Source organism: Ceratotherium simum, chromosome 27 (assembly GCF_057802395.1).
Source record: "Ceratotherium simum simum isolate JZ-2026a chromosome 27, ASM5780239v1, whole genome shotgun sequence".
In the NCBI taxonomy this organism is placed as follows: Eukaryota; Metazoa; Chordata; class Mammalia; order Perissodactyla; family Rhinocerotidae; genus Ceratotherium; species Ceratotherium simum.
In genome coordinates, this window is record NC_141926.1 from 38534588 (window position 1) to 38560444 (window position 25857).

Sequence of the window (25857 nt, forward strand, 5' to 3'; positions counted from 1 at the left end):
GTATGAAGTCTCCCATATTGGAGTGCTATACCAGTCTCTGTTCACTGTCACCGTGTCCTTAAGATTCCTACGCACACACACACCACACAATTACACACACCACACGATTACACATGGACACAGTCGAGAGTCAGGACTCTGCTGTCAGAAAGCACCTGGAATTGATTAACACGACCTTCTCAAAAGAGTGATGAGAGTTGCAATAGTATGTTCTCATTTGTATCTTGGGGTATGGTTAGGCAAAACATTGAAGAAATAATTGAACTAAAAAAGCACTAATGAATTATCCACAAAAATTAATTGGGGTACATTTTTATGTCCCCTTAGTAAAGACGTCTTTTCAGTAATTTTAGCAATTACTAAAGCTATTATCACCTGAGTTTTGTGTATGACTAGAGCTCTTGAATACTTATACCTTTCCAGTTTCAAGGCTGTGGGCTAGACAGCACTAACTATTGTTCAGTGGTGATAGAGAGGCATTGTGTCCTTCACAGACCGCTAGCTTCTGATGATCTAATTTCATCTTCAACAACAGTTACAAGGAAGAGCAAAAAATACAGTGTCAAAAGTGGTGTTTTAGCTATTGTACAGGTAAATGATTAGAGGGGAGTGGGCTAAGCAGTGTGTGGACCAATATTGTTTCCAGACATTTCCCTGCAGTCAGTCAATTCTTGATTTTCCACCATAATAGAATAAGCAGGTGGTATCAGACAGAGGAGATCTATAGAAGAGATTCCTACACATACCTGAAAGAAACAGTTTAGCTAGTAATGTAAAACCTACACTTATTTTGCCTTCTCCATATATTTTACGTACATATGCACATATATTCTGGAAATATAAATTAAAAGTAAATACCTACAAGTCTCCTTTTTTCAAGCAGATGTACTTTATCCTGAGAAGAAAGATAATATGTTTCTAATTATTTTTACAGAAATTTTAGATATATACAGATGATAGGGAAGGGAATAACATCATTCATTACTCCCTCCCTATTTAAAGACCCCTCAGTGTGCTCATTCGTCTCTCTGTTGCCCACCCTATGCATTGGTCGAGGTTGTATGTAATGCAGTTTCTGCCCCAACCAATCTCCAACCCCATCAGGAAACAAGGACTAGCCAAAAACAGTAGACTGTCTTACTTTATCTTGGAGAAAATAAATTCGATATAAAGAAATAACATTTCAAGCAGTTGTGATTTATTTCTCTTTTCATACATCCTTTTCCTTCTAAATACTTTTTTGTAATGAACTTTTTTAAGGTTGAAGGTTACTGAAGGAAGACAGAACTATTAAGAGATCTTAATTCTAATTAAAATTCTAACTTATTGTACTGAAATCTTGAATGTAAAAAAGGGTAAGATTCTCAAAGATTAATGACGAAAAATTGGACCAAAGTTTAATGATAGAGAATTGATATATATATCTATATCCATATCTATCTATCTATCTATCTATCTATCTATATATATGAGACACAGTAGATATTTTTGACAAAGTAACCACATTCTGTGGAGTTAATTTTTTGTTTTCTTCCCCCAATCTGTGAAGCTGTGAAATGGCAATATTTTACAGAGGTTGAGAAAAGTGCCTGGATAATCCACTGACTCTATCCCATCATTCTTTGGCAAATTCCCCAAATATTCCTGTGTTAAAGAAAAATTAATTCCATATAGTAGTCCCAAAGGAAATCACCACTGGGACTCTCCAAAGTATTTTAGGAAAAAATTGATTTTAAATGATGCAAAATATATTTTGACAAAACATACCTCATGCCTTGAAGAAATGTTTTATTTAAAGAAATAGCAAAATCAGAGGTCCGCCTGGTAGCACAGTGCCTAAGTGCACGCGCTCTGCTGCAGCAGCCGGGGTTCGCCGGTTCCCATCGTGGGCGCGCACCATCACACTGCTTGTCAAGCCATGCTGTGGCAGCGTCCCATATAAAGTAGAGGAAGATGGGCATGGATGTTAGCTCAGAGCCAATCTTCCTCAGCAGAAAAGAGGAGGATTGACATCGGATGTTAGCTCAGCGCTGATCTTCCTCACACACACAAAAAAAGAAATAGCAAAATCAAAAGAAGGGTTATAAGAGAAGTTGCATTCCTGTTTAAAAAGAATTTCAAAAAGTAAATACGTCTGGGAGAAAATTATGTAAAAGTCTAAAAGGTTAGTGGTTATAAATACCAAGTTATAACTATGGTGATCAAAATTTATGGGTTTTGTTTTTATATTCTTTTTAGCTCCCCACACTAATTTCTAAAGATCATCTAGAGACAATTTTAACTGGATAGAGGACAAATAAATTGTGTAGGATTTTACCCTACAGGGATCTTGGCACACATTTAGGATGACCACATATTTTTGAGTTTAATACTAGAAATTCTCTTGTAGTACTAAATACTCATTTCCAACTCATTAGTTCCACATTGTTACTTTCCAGATTTTTGATGGTTCTTCAGGTAAAAACACCATTTAATCATTCATTTATTCAACAAACATTATCTTAAGACATTACTACATGCCAAATAAAGATCCCTAACTGTGCACTTTAATACATATTTTCTAATGCTCTGAACAATGCTGTGATTTAGGTATATTATTCACATTTTCAAGGTGAAAAAATTCAAGTTCAGAGAGGCTAAGTGCTGTGGCAAATTGGTACTACTATTTAGTCATAGATTTGGGATATGAATCCAAATCTGATTCCAATTAAAGTTCTTTCCACTACACAACTTCAGTTGTTTTTCCAATCTCTTCTTCCCAATAAAGATAAATTCACTGTCTTCTTAGCTCCCGGGAAAGAAATGAAGGAACAGTTTTTAGATTATGTAAGCTGACAGTAAAAATAATAGAAGAGATTTTCAACCAGAGATCAGTTCAACTGATTTCTTGTCTAATAAAAATGAATGGGACCGGCCCCGTGGCTTAGCGGTTAAGTGCGCACGTTCCACTACTGGCGGCCTGGGGTTCAGACCCCTGGCGCGCACCAAAGCACCGCTTCTCCGGCCATGCTGAGGCCACGTCCCACATACAGCAACTAGAAGGATGTGCAACTATGACATACAACTATCTACTGGGGCTTTGGGGGGAAAAAAAAGGAGGAGGATTGGCAATAGATGTTAGCTCAGAGCTGGTCTTCCTCAGCAAAAAGAGGAGGATTAGCACGGATGTTAGCTCAGGGCTGATCTCCTCACAAAAAAAAAAAAAAAAATGAATGTACAACATGCTCTCTCTTTTTTTCAATTTATATAAATAATCTTTTCATTTACATAAATTATAAAATTATAAATGCCTTGGTTCCCGATTCCTTTCTCCAGAAAGGAGAAATTATTAACCTCTCCCACTATAAACAATTCAATACCATATTCCCTGGGCAATTATAGGGTATTTGTACAACATATTATATTTGTACCAGTGAATAAATGCATTTGTAATCATTCTTTTATTATTTTGTATATTTCAGTAACCACATTTAAAGTTATCTAGGTAAATCATAATAACGAATAATCACTGAGTACGTATTATGGTCAATTTTGTATGCTAAGCATTTTATAGGCATATGTAACAAATTCTCACAGCAGCTATATGAAATAGGTACTATTATTAACCCATTTGACAGGTAATAAAATTAATGATTATCAAAAAACACTCAAGCCCTTGGACTCCAGATCATCTACACTAGATTGTTCTGTGGTTCATGGGTACACATAAAGGCATGCTCTCATTGGTCACACATGTCTCTGAAATTACGTGCATGCTACCTAACTGCACTTGAGTTTTAACATAACATAATTATATCCCAATGGGATTTAGAAACTGAAGTAATAGTTTGATATTTTTAATACATACTCACAGCAGGGACCATGAGACAAGGTTTTTGCAACATTAATAATACAATTTACTAAGTGGTTGGTTAATTTAAACTACTTGAACTATCCTCTTATTAATGTCATTGGAAATGTAGCAGAGGAGAAAAAAAATTAGAGTAAAACATGTTAGAAATATAATACAAAAAAAGAAAACTGTAAAAAGAAAATGAAACCATGAAACATAATAGAAATCATTCAAAGAACTAGGAATTTAAAGTTCTTGCTTAAAAAGATGAAAAATAAGCGAATATCACACAAATTTTATAAGTATATGTATTTTGAAAAAAGATATACATGATAGTTCACTCTTTATTTTGAACTTGTTAGTGTTTTCTTTCAATAATGATGTGCCTTCTTGATATGTTTTTAAGGGAGGACATTGGCTATTTCTACATTAAACATCAAAATTATTACACGTTTGAACTTTATGAGTAACATTATTAAATTTATTCAATATGAATGTTTTGCTTTTAAAATGAAAAAATGAGAATTTTAAGAGAATATTTGAGGGGCCAGCCTGGTGGTGCAAGCAGTTAAGTGTGTATGCTCCGCTGCGGCAGCCTGGGGTTCTCCGGTTCAGATCCTGGGCGCGCACTGACGCACTGCTTGGCAAGCCATGCTGTGGCGGCGTCCCATGTAAAGTGGAGGAAGATGGGCATGGATGTTAGCCCAGGGCCAGTCTTCCTCAGCAAAAAAAAAAAAAAAAAAAAAGGAAGATTGGTAGATGTTAGCTCAGGGCTGATCTTCCTCACACACACACAAAAAAGAATATTTGAATTTAAAATATAATGCCACGAAGACAAGATTTTCAATGAAAAGTTTTGTTTTTGATATCACAGAATTTGAAATGTTAATTTCTACTGAAAATTCCTTTAAGCAAATAAATATTTCACGGCATTAAAGCATTCGTTTTTATTATAGTCACCAGATCTTTAAATGGAAAATGCTTCCTACATAACTGAATCTGCCCCAGCTTTCATTTAGTTTGCACTTATTTTCTGTTGTTTCCTTCTCCTGTCATTAGAGCTTATAATAATGAACACGATATTTGGTTAATGAAGAATGCATTGCATATTTAGAGACCTACATATTTATGCGACCTTCTTTTGTTCATAAATGCTAATATTTATTGCTTCTTTGTTGAGATTTTATTGTGTGTTTTGTGACAAACAAAAGTACGATTAGTGAAGCTGTAAAGTTCTCATGGTAGCTGCCTGTGTTCCCAAGATAGCAGCATTAGTGTCTGCAGAAGCAGTTAATGCTGTTTATCATTAGTGACAGAGGCTGGGAAGGACCTTCTGTGGCTTTTATCTTTCACCTTGCCAACAGAAGTTGATGAGCTTTCTGATTTAAATTCATAGGTGATGCTCCAGGATTTATATGCAATTCACATGGACAAGCACACAGGTAAACCTGTCTTGTGATGGAGACTAATTAAAATCATCCTAACATTCTAATACTGGACATCCTTACGAAAACACTTACTTTATCCATATTTAATGCTGAAGTCGCCCAATAGGAACGTGAAATATAATACAGCTTATGGAGAAATTATCCCATTCATGCCTTAATAAGGGTTTAAGGGATTATGAGAGACTTTTTTTAGGTGTATATAAATGGATGAATGTAAGGTATACATAAATGAGTGAATGAATTACATTCTGGTAATGAACGTAAGTTTTTACAAATTTAAATTTTTAGTAGTTACAGGAATTTTGAAACAGCAAGACAATTCCAATGATATAGCACACTTTAATAATACTATTTTTTTCAGTATAAATATTTTCCGAAGTGTGGTCCCGGGGAGAGATGCCAGATATCATCAGAAAACCAGATTTTGAGGTCCAATTTATTTGGGAATTTGAGTGAAAATTTAAACATTTTGGTGTTATAGGAATGTTATGTATTTAAGACAGTAATGAATTTTATGATTGTCCAAAAGGATAATATGGTATCTAGTATTTCCCAAATGTTTCAGGAATCATTTTGTGTGGCTAGTTTTCCATGGAACAATATTAGAAATGTTCTTCTATCATTGTTGCTCACACAGTATAGTGTTTTGAAAATTTAAATTGAATAAATTTACCTTCTTACCATTTCTCCTAATTTGAATGGTTTTCCCTTCTCTCAAAATATATCTAAACTCCTTACTATGAAAGATCGCGCGTGGTCCAGCTCTGCCTTTGTCTTGGACCTTATAGCACATCAGTTTGCCCTTTGCTTCAGCCACTTGGGTGTTTTTCCTTCCTCAAACATGCCAAGTTGTTTGGCGCCTGAACACCTTTCTAATTTCTTTCCCTCCCACAGGAGGCTCTCTTTCCACCTCAGTGTCAAATTTTCCTCTTCAGAGAGATCTTCCTTTCCTTGTCTTTTCTAAAGTCTACTGCTCCTGCTGATATCTATCTCAGCACCCTGGGTAGTACATTCCACTTTCTAAAATTAGTTTATATTGTGTGTGTGACAATAAGCTGTGTGAGGATAAGCCATATCTATCTTGTTCACCATCAAATTCCCAGCACCTAGATGGCGCCTGCCACAAACTAGATATTTTATACAAATCCTCGAATGAATACTCATGATCCTCTCATAAAAATTGAGGAAAATTGGGTGAGAGGGGAGACTTCTCTTTCTTCTTTCCTTCTGTCCTAAAGAGTAAATACTCAAAAAAGTAACAGAGTAAACTGAATAAGTTATTTTTGGGAAATAAATTGCATTGACTAACATTTATTAGAAGCAACCATCAATATAACATAATATTAATGTATGGTAAGGTGGTATTTTAAGGCTGTTACTAATGAAGATAGTAAGATTCAGTAATGAGAAATGATTAAAAGTACAGATTCTGAGAATCAAGCAGCATGATTGGTAATTTATGATACATTTATGATAATAATAATAATAATAACATATGCAAGTGGTTTCAACATCTGAAACCAACAAAAAGAGTTTATGTTGTAAATTTATTTTACCACAATTTCATGAAAATTGCTTGTGTTCCTGATGAGAAAACACTGTTATCTAAATAACATGATAAAACTCGTCACACCAGATAGCCTTGGAAGCATCTATAACTTATTTTTAAAGTAATGTAATCCTTTATATGTAATGCTATTTATTTTAAACAGATTTTAGATTAAGGTAAAAGTAAATGTTTTGTATTTTCCTAAGTAACTGAAGTAAAAGAACTTTGAAAGTAAAGGTGGGGTGTTTTATTTCGCTTTGGGAATTGATCTGAGTTTGCTTTCTGGTATGTTTTGTAGGCTTGAGAAATTTAGACGGGGAGGCAAACTCTTTGACTTTCTTGTTCAATTTTCAAAACATTGCATCTTAATGCAATTTTGCTCTTGCTTTAATGATTCAGCTGGTAATCTTGTTTCCTTCTTGCAAGAGAAGAGCATCAGAGTAAAGAGAAGAGCTTTTAATAATAACAAGACACTCCACAAATCAACAGTATACCCTTCAAAGGAATCTGAATTCACAGGATCATGAAATTGTGACCCACAAGATTGTTTTCTTTTTTCATCAAAAATACATTTTATTCAACTTGTTATGTTTTTGGTGCTCCATCAAATTCATTTTATACCACTGGCAACTGTTACACTATAAAGACTAAAATAGTGGCTTTAATTCTATGACTGGAGTTGATGCCACATTCAGCTTTCATTCATCTCTGTGACCCATCTTATTCTCTGGCATCTTTTGAAAAATGCACATTCTATGCAAGAAACCTTTGACAAACATTCCTGTTTTTCAATCTGTTTGTAGAAGTGAGCAGCAGCTGAATGAATGAATGAGTATTTCTGAAAAACATGACGTTTAATTATAAGCAAAGCATTGAGTCCCCTTTCAAAAAGTAGAGTTGAAACATCTTCCTCATGTTAAATAAATCATCTTGGTTATTATATGCAAATCAATATAGATTATAATATCATGTCTACATTATAAAGTACTATAGATATATAGATGTGCATTAATGTAAGTATCCTATAATATAGATTATAGTATAAATAGATTAATAATATTTTAGGCACATTAATATAGCATGCAATTAATATAATATAAATATTTATTGAAACTATCAGTGGTATTTAAGTTTTCAAGAACATCGAGTTCTTCCCGACAACCATGAAAATAGGAAGTAGGAAAAATGTGCCAGGTAATTCTATACTAATGATTTAGAATCGTGACATAAATATAATGTTAAAATGTTATATCAAAGATAATCATAAGATTTTTAAAATATATATAAAACATAAGTATTGATACTTTTGCTTTATAATCAGTGTAAATTTCAAGCTAAAATACCCATTATATGAATCAGAAAAATAACATCTAATATTTTAACACAGCTTTAGAATATACAAGTTAATTTGCATATATATTACATAAAGCTATTTTAATATGCATATTTAACATGGGATCTAATTTTAAATTATTAAGAATATTAATTTCAATTATGTATGACTGCTTTTGTTAAACTCAAGAATATGCTGGGAAAAATATCAATGTATGTATTACTTTTTCAAAACTATTATTTTTCTTCTCTCTTCTGTTCTTGAATTAGAGCACAAACACACACATCCAAATAATTGGATGACAAAAATCCAGTTAAACCTTAATACATTCATATTTTAGTATTAAATTAAATGTAGACATTTGTAAATCATTGACTTTCCTAATTCTAGATATCGTACAATTCACATTTTCTTCTGATTCAGATAATCAATTACTTCTTTTGAAGACAGACGCTAAGATCAGAGTAAAATCATAAAGAGCTATAAAAACGGTGTAGAATAGATTTCATTCTAATTAACTAAAGGAAGTTAAAATAGCACAGATGAATTTCACCTGATAGCTACACAATTAATACTTGTTTAATGAAATAATATAATCTTAAAAGTGGAAGGCAAGGATAAGAGCTTCCAACTTCAAACAATATTTTAGAAAATAAATACAAAATGAGAAAGTCTAGCTATGAAATCATTAAATAAATGAAGATCTAGTATTTACTACTAAATATTCATATTTACTGAAACCCATACCCGTATATCTTATTCTGTCTATGAACATAGAACTTGTGTGTGTGTGCATGCATCAGATATACAAAGAAGTTACATAAAGCACGCAAAGACAAAAAAGGCTGACTGGAACTGATTTCTGAATGACACATTCTGCAGTTTTGGAAATACAGATAACACTACCGTGCACAATTACCAACTTTGTTCTTATGTTTTCTAATGATTAAACATTACATGTAATTGATGAAAACCATACTTCATTTTGTACTTGCGAGATTTTGGGTTCTGATCCCTTGGGAGTTAATACTGATGGTGGAAGCATCAAACCAATAAGTCTGAATTATCTATACATTTTTTTAAAAGTATAAAGTAATTGTTGGCAATTTATTTTAGGTACTACAATATTTTAGAAAAGAGAATTATGTATATTCTTTCCTTCTCATTAAAAGCCACATAGCATTTTGCCAAAAGTCGGCTTGCAATGAGATGCGATTTTAATAATGAAATATTTTTGAGAGTTTATAATTTATTCAACCAAGTAAAATTCTGAGTTCGTCAGTTTCAAGTTGCCATAGGACTTTTCAGTGGCCTGAGCAGCCCACAGGATGCGTGATGACTCCTCAGCATCCCAGGGTTGATGCTGCAGGGAATTCCACACCCTTAGTCTTCTATCTTCATTCTCTTCTAAAACGACAGTATCTTGGAAAGGCTCAGAAAACCATTGCCTAGATCTCAGAGGCAAGCCAAGGAAAGAGTGCTGGAGGGTTGGAGAAGATGAGGCCTTCTTTATTTGGCCTTTCTTCACCTCTGTAAATGACAATTTGGGCCCCTAGAAGGTGGTTAAGGCAGGAAGGACTTTCATAGATGTTGATTTTGCTACAGACATTTTATGAATATTCTGTTCCAGAGGAGGGAGATTTGCGCAGGGAAGGCAGAGTTGTGTAAGTTTCCACTCTGAGCCAAGCACAGTAGTGCCATTCTCCCTGGATTCTGCACTCTGAGCGGTAGGGAGTACTGTTGGTTTCAAATCTGCATCTTGCTATTTAACATCTTTGCGACTTCGGGGAAGTTACTTAACCATTCTTGGATTCAGTGTTCTCATATGTAAGGTGGGGATAATACTAATGTTTACTTTGTGGGTTGTTTGTCAGGATTAAAGAATCTATTCATTCAAAATCATTAGAACAAGTTTAACAAGCTTCAGAAACTGCTCGATAAATTGAAGTTATCATCATCATCAGCACAATGAGGCTGGTAAAAAAAACAACAACCAAAAAAACCAAACAACAATAAAACAAAAACAAACAAAAAACCTACTTAAAATGGGAGTCTCCAAAGTAGATGACTTGCATTTGCTGTGATAAAGGTATTAGAGCCATAAGTAATTACGATGTCAGGACCACTGAGGCATCAGGTTCCACGCTCTCTGGAATCAGCAGGAAACCCCTGCCATGCACCTATTTAATCTCACCAAGCTCATTGTTTGATGTCATGGCAATCAGTGCTAAAAGATTAAGGATAATCAATTATGAATAAAGAGCCAATTTTCAAACATTGCAGTGTGACTGTCAAAGAATTATCGTATAAATATATACATCCTTGGAGACTTCAGTAGGATAATTCCTTATTTATGAAACAAAATAAAACAAGCAAAAACAATAACATCAACTCAAATGAAAACAAAGTAAACTGTATTCAAAATCAGTTCTGATTATTCTAGGCTAAGGGTGGCATTAACAGGGAAGTGCATAGATGGGTTCTAGGGCAGTCGGTCTATGCTTAAAAGAGGTCTCTATCAGGGTAAACAGCAAGCATCAAGACAGGTCAGGAGTCACATAGGGCAATAAGCTGTGGATGGACTTTTGACAAGAGACAGGAGGAAATAACATTGAGGGATCTCCATCTTCTGGGTTGAGCTCTATTTATAATCTAAAAACAGTTTGCTTTCATATCTTTATTCTGTTTTCTGACTCAAGGTTACTATACATATTTACCTGGAATGTTACATATGTGTTATCTTATTCTCTAAATAAAGCAAGGTATTTATTTTATTTGCATTTATTTAAGAATTGTTCCCCAATATATTTTGAAATTACTTGTTTTTTGATAAGATATATTTTACTAGAGCATAGCAATATACATTCAAGTCTACTAATCAGATGACTGTTAAAAATTAAAACATGATAGAAATTAAAACTTTTCAAATGATCTTCCTTTTATCACATCGTTAGTTATCTACTAGTGACTTAATTATAATAATAATATAATAGGGGTAAGAACCAAATAATATACAAGCCAAAAATTTGTTAATCTTAAATGAAGAGGAAGAAATTTTGAATTTATTGTACTTCTATAGCCTTTTAAAATTTTACCTAAAAAACTACATCAGTAAAACTGTCAACATTTAAAAGTGCAAAAATTAGGCACAGTTATAAGAAAACATGAAATTTCAGATTATTAGAAAAATACTAGAGTGATACTCTACACACTTCATATACAAGACTATGAAAAATGTTTTGTTTTATGGGAAAAATGCCTTTAATAAAATGTTTCACACATATTTACCCACCACCCGAGTTAAATAATTGACCAACGACCATAACATTGAATTCTCCTCATGTTTCTCTCAATTGGTGTTCTCATTTCTCCTGAGGTTAACCACTCAATTTTTTTTCCTATCATTTACTTCCTTTTTATTATAGATACATTATATTTCAGCTTTTTATGATTTGAATTTTATACAAATGATTTCATATTGTATGTATTCTTCAACACTCACTTTTCTTCTCTCAATATTTTGTCTGGGAGATTTCTCCATTCATTTATTCATGAACTGATTTTGCTACTAAACAGTATTTTGTTCAATGAATGTAATAACTTACTACAGTTTATTTATCCATTTCTTCTTTGATGAATATTTGAGTTGTTTCCAGGTTTGTTTGCTTTTTTAAAACTGTGCTTCTCTGAAAAGGCTTATAAATGATGTACATGTACAATAATTTCCAGGAATGAAATTGCTAAATTAAAGAATACACAAATATTCAAATTTACTGGATAAATTGTTTTTCAAGGGAATAATACTAGTTTATATACAGCAACTGTCTTCCATAGTATGTGGCTTTTCTTTTTATATTATAACCTTTGATAAATAAAAGTTTTAAATTTCACTGTAGTGAAATTTATCAGTCTTTTCCTTTAGGAAAAGGAAAAGATTATATACCCAGTTGCATACAAATATTTTCCTATATTCCCCGATAAAAGCTTTAATTCTTTGCAAACACTTTGGCCAGTGAAGAAAAGAAGCAATATGCTGAATTTTCCAAAACAAAAGCAAGATCTGTTATGTTTGTGGGGAGAGGGAGCGGGGAGGGAGAATGTATGGATTAACTGACAGCAGGAGAGAGAATCACAGACGTGGCCCGTTTGTTAATGTTTAGTAGTGCATGTCCTATGGCTTTACACAAATACATAAAACTTAATCATGGATATATTTTGGTAAATAACTTGTTCATCCTTGTTTTATGAGATTGAGCTATGATGTAGTAAAATCTATCAAATGAATAATAGCAGAGGAAAGAATTGATTTTTTAGCAGGTTTACATTGTTAAGAGCCATTTATTTGAGAGATCCCAATTTTTTTCCCAGGGGAGAGAGAACGTATTTTTTTAATTATGTGGAACATTGACTTTTTTTGTAACTGAAAATACCCTTTAAGAAACATTTTGCTATTTTACAAGTGTTTTCATGTTTTGGACAGAGAACATTTTTGATAAACTGGATGCCTTAAGATTGTATAAATTGAACATTTTCCCTGTGACATAAAACTGGGTATGTTATTCTGAAAAAGTTTCTACTGGATGTAATACACACATTGATTTTGTATGTCACATTTGTAATCACATTTTAGGGACAAATGCAGATGTTAAATTTGTATTAATGATTATGTTTAAAACAATATAAATAGAGGACCAAGTTCCATATGAAAAACTGTGTTTATGGGGTTAGATTTTCTTTATGAGGAGCTGCTCGTTGAAGGAATCTCTTTTTTCTCTTACCTATTTGATACTTTATTTGCATCCCTGCCTTGGTACTCATCAGGCTGCAGGGAGCAGAGTCCACAGGCATTTCAGGAGTGATTCCATACCTGAAGATGCAGCATAGATAAATTCAAGGTAGCTAATATATTTGGAAGTCATTTTTGGAGGTGGTTACTTTAAGGGATACGCCCTTAGTCAATAAATCCTCCACAAACTAGCAGAGATTGTGGGGTATGTGATCCCCTAGAAAAGAGGAAGAAAGAGAACCTAAGGCACTAAGGAGAGGAGGGACCATCTGGAAACTGGGGGGTAGTGATGGGGTAGGGGAGCAGCTAGCCAGGGCACCTGAGCAAGCTATGGCATATGAAACCAAGATGGGGTGGGGGGGCTTTGAGTGTCCATTCCTTAACTGGCAGGGTGTCTGAGGATCCAGATTCTTAGTTCATCATTGTCCGTGTGGAATGTTCATTCTAGCTAGAATAAGAGAACACGCTTTCAAACTTTGGCTGTGCTTCTCACCCGCAGTGTGTAGGTGGAGTATTTAAAAGTTTTAGTGCTTTAGTTTTTTTTTTTTAATCTGGCAACTAGAGATTGCAATGACCCAGGGTTGCAATGATTAAGGAGATAATGAGTCAGAGCACCTTGAATACTCTACTTTGCATAATAAAGATTGCTATTAAAGAGTGAGACGCCTTGTGGTGGGGAGAGGAGCTATCGACAAATTTATTGAGTAAAACTTTGATTGAGAAAATCTCCACATATTTGCCAGAAAACAGCAAACAAAGCCTGGGACGACATGCTTCCTTATTCATAGCCAAATGCACCAGAGGGGCCTCTTTCTTTAATGTGGAATAAAAATTATCCTCTTCAGTAGGTTTCTGTCTTCCTCATTCACTTGTCTCTAACTCTACCCTCACCCCACACAAAATAACAGTTTTGTAGGCATGCCCTACCTGCTGGCTAAACTCGGAGTTCCTAAAGCAATCTCCTTGAGTAGGATTACTGTGATAGTTTTGGTTTAATCAGGGCAAACTCTGGTAGCTAGGATGGAATGAGTCTCAGGGAGTACCTGGGGCTAAGGAATACAGATTAAGGTTCTGCAGAAAGTAGCAAAGAAGGAGCGAAAGCAGACCAGGTAACAAACCATGACGGCTATACTAGATTTAGTGTAGGTGTCTGGAAAAGTGATTTTTTTTTCCCCAAGTCACTCGTGTGGTTCTGATATCATAGAATCCGCTGTTCTATTTTATGTGGCATTGTTTACAAGAAGAGATAATGTAGGAAAATAAATATATAATATTTAGTATAAATAAAATGAAAATGTAATAAAATCTCTTTAGTTCAAATTGTCTACATCTCATCATTTTGCTACCTAGAAATATAATCTTATTACTATTGAACAGAGTTATATGCTTTTTATTTAGCTGAAGTTGGTGTTCATTTTATTTTCAAGTGGTAAATATGTGTTGGTTCAGATATTTTATTTCAGATACTGGTAAATAAACAACTGAGTGGTTAAAACACTAAAATCATTTATAAACTTTTGGAGATGGAACTCTCAAAATTAAAATTTATGTCAATTGGTTCTACACATTTCATGCAATTTCATATATAAAATATAGAAAAGTCAGATTTTGTATTTTAGTAATTATGTAAGTTTACTATTATTTTGAAACACATATAATACTATAGGTATTTTTCTAAATTAAAAATTCTGTCATCTTCTCTTTCAAAATTATTCATTTTACTCAATGTATGTGATATATGGACACAGAAATTTAAAGACGGGCGCTTAGATATATCGCACCTGAGCTGCCGGAGTCTATCCATAACCACTTTGCTTCTGCTTTATAAGATCCTTTGATTCTCACTTTTGGTTGCTGAAGAAACTATTAATGGTTTTGAATCAGATCACCTTGCAAATAAGAAAAATTAAGAGAGAAGAAGTAATTTTTCAAAAGAGGAACTGCTCTGAGAGTAGATTATTTCCTTAAAGACCCAAAGAAAGTTATTGGTTCTTTGTACAACTCTTGAAGCTTTCAAAAATGTGGTTTTAAAGGTCAAAAAACATTGAGTTTTAGGAAAGGACTACATAGGTATATGTATGTGTATATTTATATATGTGTGCATGTATGTATATATGTATATAACATATATGACATCTTTTTCAGATGACAATACTCCTCACTTTAGTATATTTTTTTCAGAAAACCAAGAGAATGTTGGTTTGGGATATATGGGCTATACAATGTATGGGATATACGACCATATTATATGCTTTTTCTGATTATGGGGAACAGCATTTGGCAAAGTGATTGATGTTTTAGCTAGTCCAGCCTTACCATAGCCAGGAAATTCTGGCCAATTAAGGAGGAAAAGGGAAAACCATCAATCAAATCAAAATTGACCACCACCCCACATCCACCATTAAAAAACACAGAAAAATAAAAAAATCTGGTCCCTTTTCAAAGGGCATCAAGTGTTTGTTTTTTTTTTTCCTCTGTGCACACCTTGGTAACCAATAAGTATTATAAAAGATTTTGCAGTAAGCTGTCTCTTAAAGCCAAGATAAATTTTAAAGAAAGCACTTAACCTAGACTCACTAGGGGAACTGAATAAACAGAGGTTCTGATGTCCTCTCTCCTGTGATGTGAGAGAGTTGATATATTTCCCATGACATTGGGGTATTTTCTCAGGTGTTATTTAAAACAAAGCCTGTACATTGATTCTCTCATTTAAAGCTAAGCTTTGGAATGCTCTCTTCTAGGCATAATATATCACCTAGGAACATTTCTAGGGTACATATAGTAATTAGATTGATTAATCATTCAAAAATTATTCTAGAAGGTCCACTTTGTGCCCATAATTTTGCTAAATGAAATACTCACAATTAGAAAAGTAGAAGGGCATATTGGTGAATATAATTGTTCAATAATATGATACCATAAATAGTATAACAAGTAGTATGTAAAATGTCAGGGCAGCACTGAATGATTCAATAATGGCCCACGTTTAAAGAAGGTTAACATCTGCAGAACATGTGAGGAAAACCTAGGACCTTGGAGTTGTGGGCGATCTCAGTGCACCCAGGGCTGAAAGGAGAACTGCACAGACAGTTCACCAGAGGTACCCATGTTAGAGCCAGGCAGGGAAGCGGGATTTATTTGTGAGACTCTGAGACTAAGCTGGAAACACCTTACTAGAACAATAAAGCCCAAACGGAGTAGGTAATACAAGTTGGAATTATCTCCTTCGTATCTAGAATATATACATAAGTGCTTTGTATTGCAATTGCTGTCAAACACAGCTATATAGGATAGAGATGCGTAGAGCATAAGGAAACTAATTAAATGTAAAAGATGAGAATTGTATTGATCCAAAAAGATTTTTTTTATTTTTATGGAAATCTTGCTTTTTCTCTAGTTGAAAGGAAACTATGGAAGTTTTTGAGTTGATCTGAAATTAGGAGAATTATTTTATTTGCGAGAAAGTTAACGGCCGTTTGGAATATCTTGAATCTGTGGTGACATAACATCCTGGAGATGATGTGCATGTAATCTCCTGAGTAACAGAAAGGAAGAGCTTCTGGGAGAATTGGGAGTGAACTGGCAGATTTAGAAGTATGTACACAGAAGATATGGTAATAGCCATGAAAATGGATGGGATGGCAAATGGTCAATTATAGAGAAAGAAGAAAAGAAACAAAGAAAAGACCTGGAGAACACTTGTATATAGGCAACGGGAAGGGAAAAAATTCACTTTAACAGTCAACAAAAATGTAGTTAAGAAGAAAATTACATGTGGGGTGCAGCATCACGGAAGCTGAGAGAGGCGTTTCACAAACAAGGCAGTGGTTAACCCAGTACAATGCTGCAGCAGCATCCAAGAACGTCAATACTGAGAAAGCTGTGTCTGACCCGATTAATACAGTGTAATGAGATAACGGCGATGTTTATAAAAAGCAACTACAGAAGTTGTACAAACGCTGGATTACCAACAACAATAAAGGATTTGAGCAAACCTGAAATTCTGGTTTTTTGCTGTTGAAAGAATGAGATGCATGGAAGCTTGAAGGAATAGAAGTGTTTAGGTTACAGATTAGTTTTAGGCAAGTTCACCAGTAGGAACAGGGGAAGGAGGCCATTTAGAAGGAGATACTGAGCAGAGGATGCACAAGAGAGAAGAAATAATTTCTTGAACAGGTTCTGGATGAAGGAGGAGATGGTACTGTTCTAGGCACCTAGACTACAATCGAGTGGATGAAATAAAATGTATACAGGAAAAAAAGGATTAACCACAGGAAAGAGAAAAGACTAACTCCTATTTGTATTCTCAGATTTATTCTCAAATAAAAATGTAGCTTTCAATGGAATGTTGACTGTACGTTTTATCATAGTTTCATCGTTGTACCTTTGTGTATATATTTATCATATATAAATATGCTTGAATACCCTTCATATAAATAGAATACTCGGTCTGCACAGGAAAATTTTAAGCTCTTGAAGTGAAGAACTCTTTTCTGCCCATACTCTTATTGTCCAAAACATAGCTTCAAACTAGGTGTTCCATATGGTGAATCTCATCTTGAAATTCAGGACTATTCTGCTTCTCTATTATCTGGAGTTAGTCAAACTGTGAGGTTAAAGGTGTAGTCCTTCAGACTGCCAAGTCTACTCAAGACTTGTGACTCCAACTCTAAGGAGTGAGAGTTCAACTACAGAGTTAGAAGGAAGAATCCACATGTGACTACCCTCCCTTCTGACACCAACTGCAGGTTCAGGAGTTCTCCAAGATCACCCTCAGGTAAAATAATTCACTAGACCCATAGAACTGGCTGAAACCTGTTATACTCCTGGTTACATCTGCTACAGGGAAAGGATATAAGAGAGAACCAGCCAAAGGAAGAGTCCTGTAAGACAAGGTCTGGGAGGGTTCCAAACATGAAGTTTCCATTGTCCTCAGGAGGCATTACTCTGCTGGCATCAATGTGTGCCAATATGCACTGAGTGTTGCCAACCCAGGAAGCTCACTCAAACCTCGGTGTCCAGAGATTTATTGGTCCCTCATTGCATAGACATAATTGATTGAATAATAACACATGTGGTTAAACTCAACCTCCAGCAATCCTACACCCTCCATGGAGGATAAACTGATATCACATGGTTAGAAGCCCCCACCCTAAATCATATGGCTGGTCTTTCTGGTGTGGCCAGCCCCCACCCTAAGACTATTAAGGGAGGCCACCTCAACCTGAATCATCTTTTTAGCACAAGCTATAAGGTGTGGTCAGAAGAGCTCACTTTGAATAACAAACACATTCCTATCATTTGGGGAATTTCAGGGGTTTAGGGGTTACCTCCCAAGAGCCAAGGATAAAGGCCAGACCTCTCTTTGGATGAGGCTAAATTCCTTACTATACACTTTTGTAACATGTTTTCAAGCCATCTCCTCATAACAGTTTTCCAACCTTTGTTTCCCATCCAATCGGTTCCTGGTAGTATATACGTATTAATATTTACTTGTTTGGAAAAAAAACAACATGTCATGTCTCTTATTCATAATAATGCCATTGGTATGTTGTTATATCTGTGGACATAAATATATTTCTATTGACTTCTCAATTGTTTTCTCCCATTAAATTACAGCAATTTCCTGAAGTCCTTAGTCCTAACCATTTTTAGTGTGATTTTAGTATGTTATTCCTTCCTTTCCATCTTTCTGTGTTCCTTTATAGCTCTCAAGTCCCTAGTCAGATACGTTCATCACCATACTTGTGAGATGTTTTTGATAATGACCTAGCTAGTTCATTTTATTCTGTATTTATTCTGTATGTTGCATTTCTACCTGTATTCTATGTTCAATATTCTATATGTACTCTATATTTTGTGTTCTAACCCAAGTCCCAATCTTCTAGATTCAAAATATACTGGGGTCTGGCCCGGTGGCACAAGTGGTTAAGTACAGCATGCTCCGCTGTGGTGGCCCGGGGTTTGCAGGTTGAGATCCTGGTCAGGCATTGACGCACTGCTTGTTAAGGCATGCTGTGGCGGCATCCCATATAAAGTAGAGGCAGATGGCCACGGATGTTAGCTGAGGGCCAATCTTCCTCAAGAAAAAAGGGGAGAATTGGCATCAGATGTTAGCTCAGGGCTAGTCCTCCTCACAAAAAAAATAAAAATAAAAAATAAAAAAATAAAAAATAGATTCAAAATATACTGTCTGTGTCCCTCAAATCCTTCTTTTGCCAGGGTATTTACAGTCACTAAAAATATTTTCTATCTTTTCTTTTCTTTTTTTTTTTTAACAGTTGTATTTATTTATTTATTTATTTGTGAGGAAGATCAGCCCTGAGCTAACATCCATGCTAATCCTCCTCTTTGCTGGGGAATACCAGCTCTGAGCTAACATCTATTGCCAATCCTCCTCCTTTTTTTTTTTCCCCCAAATCCCCAGCAGATAGTTGTATGTCATAGTTGCACATCCTTCTAGTTGCTGTATGTGGGACGCCACCTCAGCATGGCAGGAGAATTGGTGCGTTGGTGCACACCCGGGATCTGAACCCCGGAGCGCACGCACTTAACCGCTAAGCCACGGGGCCAGCCCTCTATCTTTGCTGGTTTTCCTTAATAACACGTATCCAGCAAAATATTTTCCTTTTGCCTCTTTATGATTTTATGCATGATAAAAATACGAAGTCCTAAATAATGTGTTTGCAGTCAAATGGAAAAACAAAGGATTGCCTTCAAAATTTCAAGGCCAAGTATGTAACACTAACCACTTGATATTTGCAAAGTACTTTGACAATAAATGAATTTCATGTTATTTCTACTCTTCCTATTTTTATTTTCTGAAGAGATTTGTTGATAAAAGGGCAAGTAAATGTTTTTTTTTAACTTTTTGTTTATTGCAGTAACATTGGTTTATAACATTGTATAAATGTCAGGTGTACATCATTATACTTCTATTACTGCATAGATTACATCATGTTCACCACCCAAATACTAATTACAACCCATCACCACACACATGTGCCGAATTATCCCTTTCGCCCTCCTCCCTCCCCAGTTCCTCTCTGGTAACCACCAATCCAATCTCTGTCCCTATGTGTTTGTTTATTGTTGTTATTATCTACCACTTAATGAAGGAAATCATATGGTATTTGACCTTCTCCTTCTGACTTATTTCACTTTGCATAACACCCTCAATGTCCATCCATGTTGTCACAAATGGCTGGATTTCATCGTTTCTTATGGCTGTAAATGTTTTAAATGTAGGCATATTTTACAAATTCTTGTAAATTAAAAGAATGAGTCAGCATTGTAATTTCTGAAGCCACAATTAGCACAGTAAATCAAACTTGTGAAAATACTTGCAGGAAGGAATGAAAGGATGATATGAAAAATACTTAAAATAAAAGACAAATGACAAATTTTGAATTATACATTTATTTTCCAGAGAATATTTATTTAACAAATATCCAATGCAAGGCATCATGCTAGACTCTGCAGAATTTTTTTTAAATATTAAAATACAGTTTGTTTATTTTATTCCCCTTTGAAGAAGCAATCAACACTACCTTCACTTCCATTGTGACTTGTGATTCTAACTGTAAGGAATGAGAGTTCAACTAACCTGTAAACACTTAGCCTCTAAAATCATTGGTTAGTTCTTTGTCAATGTTCTTAACTTGCTTAATCAATTGTACTTCTACCATGGATCTTTGGTTGTTTTCTTTCTCCTTTCCAAGGCATTTGAGACGAAGATCACACGCCTCAGTATTCATTGATGCTTCTGTACCTCCATTATCTCAGCCTGGCCCAAACTTCCTTAGGACTGTGTTGCAGTCTAAGACTCTTCCTACCCAATCCTCCTTCCTTCCCCTTCTAGTTCTCAGAGGTAGATTTGTATCTGATGTAAAGGCTCCCCTTGCCTACTCCTGCTCCCTCCCCATTATGCTTCAGGGACATTTCCTCCAGTAAATCTCTTGTAGGTTTAACCCTGTTTTGGTGTCTGCTTCTTGAAAAATCTAAACTAACCAATCTTCGTCTTGAAAAATGAACAAACATAAAATTTATTGAAGTTCATAGGCGGTAATAAATAACCTCTGCTCTAAGGACTCTTTTTCTTAAGCATAAAAACATTCTCAAGTCTCAAAACATCCGCAACTTAAAAATACTTTAAAAATCCTCAGCTCTATGAATTCCTGTACATAACAGTCTCCTCCATTCACAGACAAATTGTCAAGATCAATTTTTACTTGCCTCAGGTTCAGTGTCACTATCATTTATTTAGGTCAGCTATCTAGTTGTATTCATGTGATATTAGCAAGAAGGGGAAGCATATTCCAGAAAGCCATGTGTATATCCACCTATGAAAAACCAGATTTGGTTTAAATGTGTAGTGAGTAGAGTTGGAATAGGTAGGAGCTGGACTTTATTAGCGCTTGTTGGCACCTCCACTGAAGTGCCCATACTCAGACTGAATTTGCCTGTCATTTATTTCTCCTTCCCAATAGATTGGGAGTTCCTAGAGGATGTGAACTGTGTCTTTTGTCTCTATGACTCTTGATCCCAACACAGTTATAAAGAGATCAATTAATGTTAGTTGAAAGAAAAAAATTGGCTTAAAAATAGGAAGACAAAAAAAAAGAAGGAAAGAAGGGAAGTAGTAAGTTTAATTATGAAAAAGGTATATAGAAATTTTTTAAAAGTAAAAGACAATTAGTTTCAAAGGAGATATAATGAAGACAAAGAAGAAAAGTGGAAGAGTTCACTGATGTTTAGGAGTAATTAGAAAAGATTTTCTGGTGGAAGCGGGACTTAACCAGATTTTGTAGGAAGAGGAGGACTGAAATAAAAGACAAGCAAAGTGGAGGTCATTTTAGGTGAAAGTAAGTACTCGAGCCTCATTTGTAAGGGTGTGCTTAAAGGAAAATGAAGTCCAGATTCCGGAAGACAGGAGGTGCAGATGGAAATTATACTACGCTATATACTATAATCTTGGTTTTGATAGGGACATTAAAAGTCTCTTGGTCTAAATGCCAACGAAGCAGGCAGTTCCAGCAGGGAAGCATTACCATCTCATCCTTTTAAATACAGATCAGTGAGGCATTTATTTATGTATTCTTCACCTGAGAATGTGATCTGCCCAGACCTTTTAGAACCCACACATGCAGAGGGGAGGGAGATGAAAATCTCTCCCTAGCCACTTGGATTAGCTACATCAATACTGGTGATCAGAAGGCTGAAGAGGTTGTGGCCAGATCACTCTCAAACCCGACTCTGTGAAAGAATTCCCTCCACAACGAATTTGAGAGAAGAAATATCAGTCTCTGCTTGTACACTTGCAAATGTCATAAACGCTATTTTACAAGCTGCCCATCACATTTTGGAAGGGAATTACCATTGCAAAAAGAGAAAATTGGGAGTTGTGAAAAAAAAAAGATATTAAATTGTTGGTAGAATAGAAATATTTCTACAAAACAACTTAGAAAGATAAACTAATAAAGATCCCAGGACTTTGAAACTGCACTTCTAATAATTCAGGGTGGTTGAAGGGACTGAGTTGGGTAAGCGTGCCATGCTAGATTCCGTCCCAATCTATCAAAGAGCGATCTTATATTAAGCTAAATCTTACTATCCAAACCCAATATCCAAAGGATGCAAAAAGAGATTGCAGAAGTCCCTTTCGCTCATACAGATGTTTTCCCACTTGTTATAGTTGAAATAACTTTCCTGATAGATGTTAACCTGAAGTTGTTCTGTGAATGCACGACACATAACTGGGTGACACAGGCTATGGGAACTAACGGTTACAATTATTATCAATTTTTATTTCATATTGAGACAAAAAATACTCACCAATATCTTAGTTTGTTCTCCAGAGTCTACAAAATAAATTTAATTTGTCTTCTGCATGACAGCCTTTAAATATTCAGAATTACCATGATCCCTCTAAGTCTTCTCTGCTTTACGCAGAACATACATCTTTCTAATTTTAATAACACTTCTGCTGACGACCTTTAGTTTATTATTAGATTTTGAAAGCAGCTCCTCAAATTTAAAACAGCTCTTTAGATAAATTCTGGCCAGTACGGAATAAAGTGAAGTTATTTTTCTGGACACAAAAACTTCTATTGACTCTCTTTGTGGGCAGTTTTATTATGCAATGACACTTGAGCTTAGACTCAGTTCAAACCCTATCCCTAAACAACAAAACAGAACACAAATTGCTGTTCAGCCAGCTTCTCCTCATCCATAGTTGTGTAGCTAATGTTTTTCTTGTCCATGTAGAAGCCTTCATATTTATCCTTATTAGCTATCATCGTTTTAAATTTTGGCTCGTCCTTGTAGCTTACTGAGAACTATCTGGACAATGATTCCATGCTCCATTTAGCACATTGGGAGCAAACAAGGTTTTGAGCAACTTGCAAGGCTGAGTTTCACGAACAATTTCAGGGATGCAATGTGCAGGTTGAGTTGAAGAACAGGAAAAATGGAGGCAAGAGGGCGTGTTAGAAAATTCTTGCAATAGTCCAGGTATCAGGTGAAATAATCCTAGACTAAGATGGTCGTGAGCGGTAAGACTATAAAAGAAAAGTAAAACTGCAAATTAACAAAAATTAATGACTTACTAGATGTATGTAGTAAGGAAAAGAGATGAGTCCAAAAGTGACACTAAAGTTTGAGTTTGGGTAATTAGAACCTGATAGTAAATTTGACAGACATATTGAGGCCCACAGCGAAAGGCAGTTGAGGAGAAGGATGGAGATTTGACTCAGATGCATTACTTTTGAAGTGATAGTGGAACAAACGATTAGGAATTCCCAAAGTACATGTAGGTGATGGGAGAAGGCTGTTCTGCATTGAAGAACTGAGGTGAACACTAAAGGTAGATATTCGATAGCCATCTGGCTCAGAATTTTCTTAAGAGCCATGAATTTTCACAAAATTATAAGCTCAGGGATGCCAGAAGTTGTATACCAGCTGAGCGAGAAATTCTTAAGGAAGCTCTATATAAATACATAGAAAAGTTAACATACTAGAAAAAGATTAATTGATATAGAACAGAACATATTGAACTTGTCTTTCAATTGTTCTGTTAATGGAGTCCTCTGACATTAAATTTTAAAAGATTCAAGATAAATTGTAACCCCTTTTGTTAGTTAAATCTCCATTAAATTATTTTTTAAAATAGTGACACGTTTGCCCTTATCTATTACTAGAACATTTTATTTTCAAGCCTTTAAGAGGCTAAGTATATTACTATGCTCCCTAAATTTGCTATTAATTTTAAAACACGTTTTTTCGTTTTTTTAATTTCAGTCCTGACACTCAAAGTTAAATAATCTGGATAAATTTAACTGGATTGATTGTATTCATAGAACTGTGGCTTATTTTAGAGCTAGTCCACATTCTGTATTCTCTTCCTTTGACTTCATTTATCATGATTTATGTATGTATCATTAGTTATAAGCTATTCACTGTGTCAGAGGGAAGAAAGGAGATTTGAGAAAAGAGTTTGTAAAGTATTATTATTGCTAAGTTCTTTTACCTTTTCTCATCCGTGTTTCTGCTTTAGAAATGCTCAGCCCATCCAACAAGTAGAATTATAAGAAGATGACTTTCATGCAAAGACAAAAATACAATCTTCGGTTATAAGTTTATATTTACTGACCTTCACAAAACTATTTTCTCATATTTTTCTCCTAAGAAATCTTAACATTCAACATATGATGCTTTGAAAATTCAGGAAAAGAAGCAGTTGTTTGTGATTATTTTTTTATAATGTCATCATATTTTTGGGAAACAGCAACGTTCAAACAAAAAAGAATGCATAATAAGGGATATATGTATGGATTCAGCAAGTCATGAAAAATTGATTACTTTGGTGTTCAAAATAATTACATCTAATGTAATTATTTTAAAATAGATTGATTTTAATACAGATTTAAACAGAAATAAAAAACGTAATGTAAATCAAAATTGATAATTTCCCAGCTGTCATTTAATAAATATAAATGAAGATAATATCAGCATTAAAATACAGTACAGATGAGGGTGAAACTTTGCTTCATATGGAATTATATGCCTCTCTGAAAAAGTTTGTGGATTTTTTAAATAGAAAAGTTAAAATACAAGGGAATATATAAACTGCTCAGTATAGCCAGTTTGATAATGAGACCAATATTTCAATATTGGCTAGAAAAAGTCCAATGAAGCTCACATTCCCATATGATAATAGGGAATCAGTATGACATTTACATCATTTAGGAGTTACAACTATACAAATTATACATCAATGATTAAAAGTTGTTCTTTAAAGTTTTTAGAACAATTTCTAATATTTCTTCAAAATTAGACATTCTATGCAATTAAAAAAAAATTATGCTCATGTTTTAAATGCTTGTCTGCCATGGAGAATAAACATGTGGTTATATTAACCTAGTCAGCCCTGGTGTCTGTTGGCTAAGATTCAGCGCTCTCACCACTGTAGCCCAGGTTCTTTTTACTGGCCAGGGAACCACACCACCCGTCTGTCAGTTATCACATTGTGGTAGCTGCCTGTTGCTGTGATGCTGAAATCTATGCCACCTGTATATCAAATACGAGCAGAGTCATCCATGGTGGACAGGTTTCAGTGGAGCTTCCAGACTAAGACAAATTAGGAAGAAGGACCTGGCCACCCACTTCTGAAAACTGGCCATGAAAAGCATGTGAATAGCAGCGGAGCATTGTTTGATGTATTGCCAGAAGGTGAAAGGATGGTGCAAAAAGACAGGGGCAGAGTTCCGTTCTGCTGTACACATGGTCACTGGGAGTCAAAATTGACTCAATTGCACTAACGACAACAATAATATTAATTTATAAATTTTTAAGTAGTGATAAAGTGATAATTGGCTCATAAAATAAATACAATTATATTTTCAATATTGA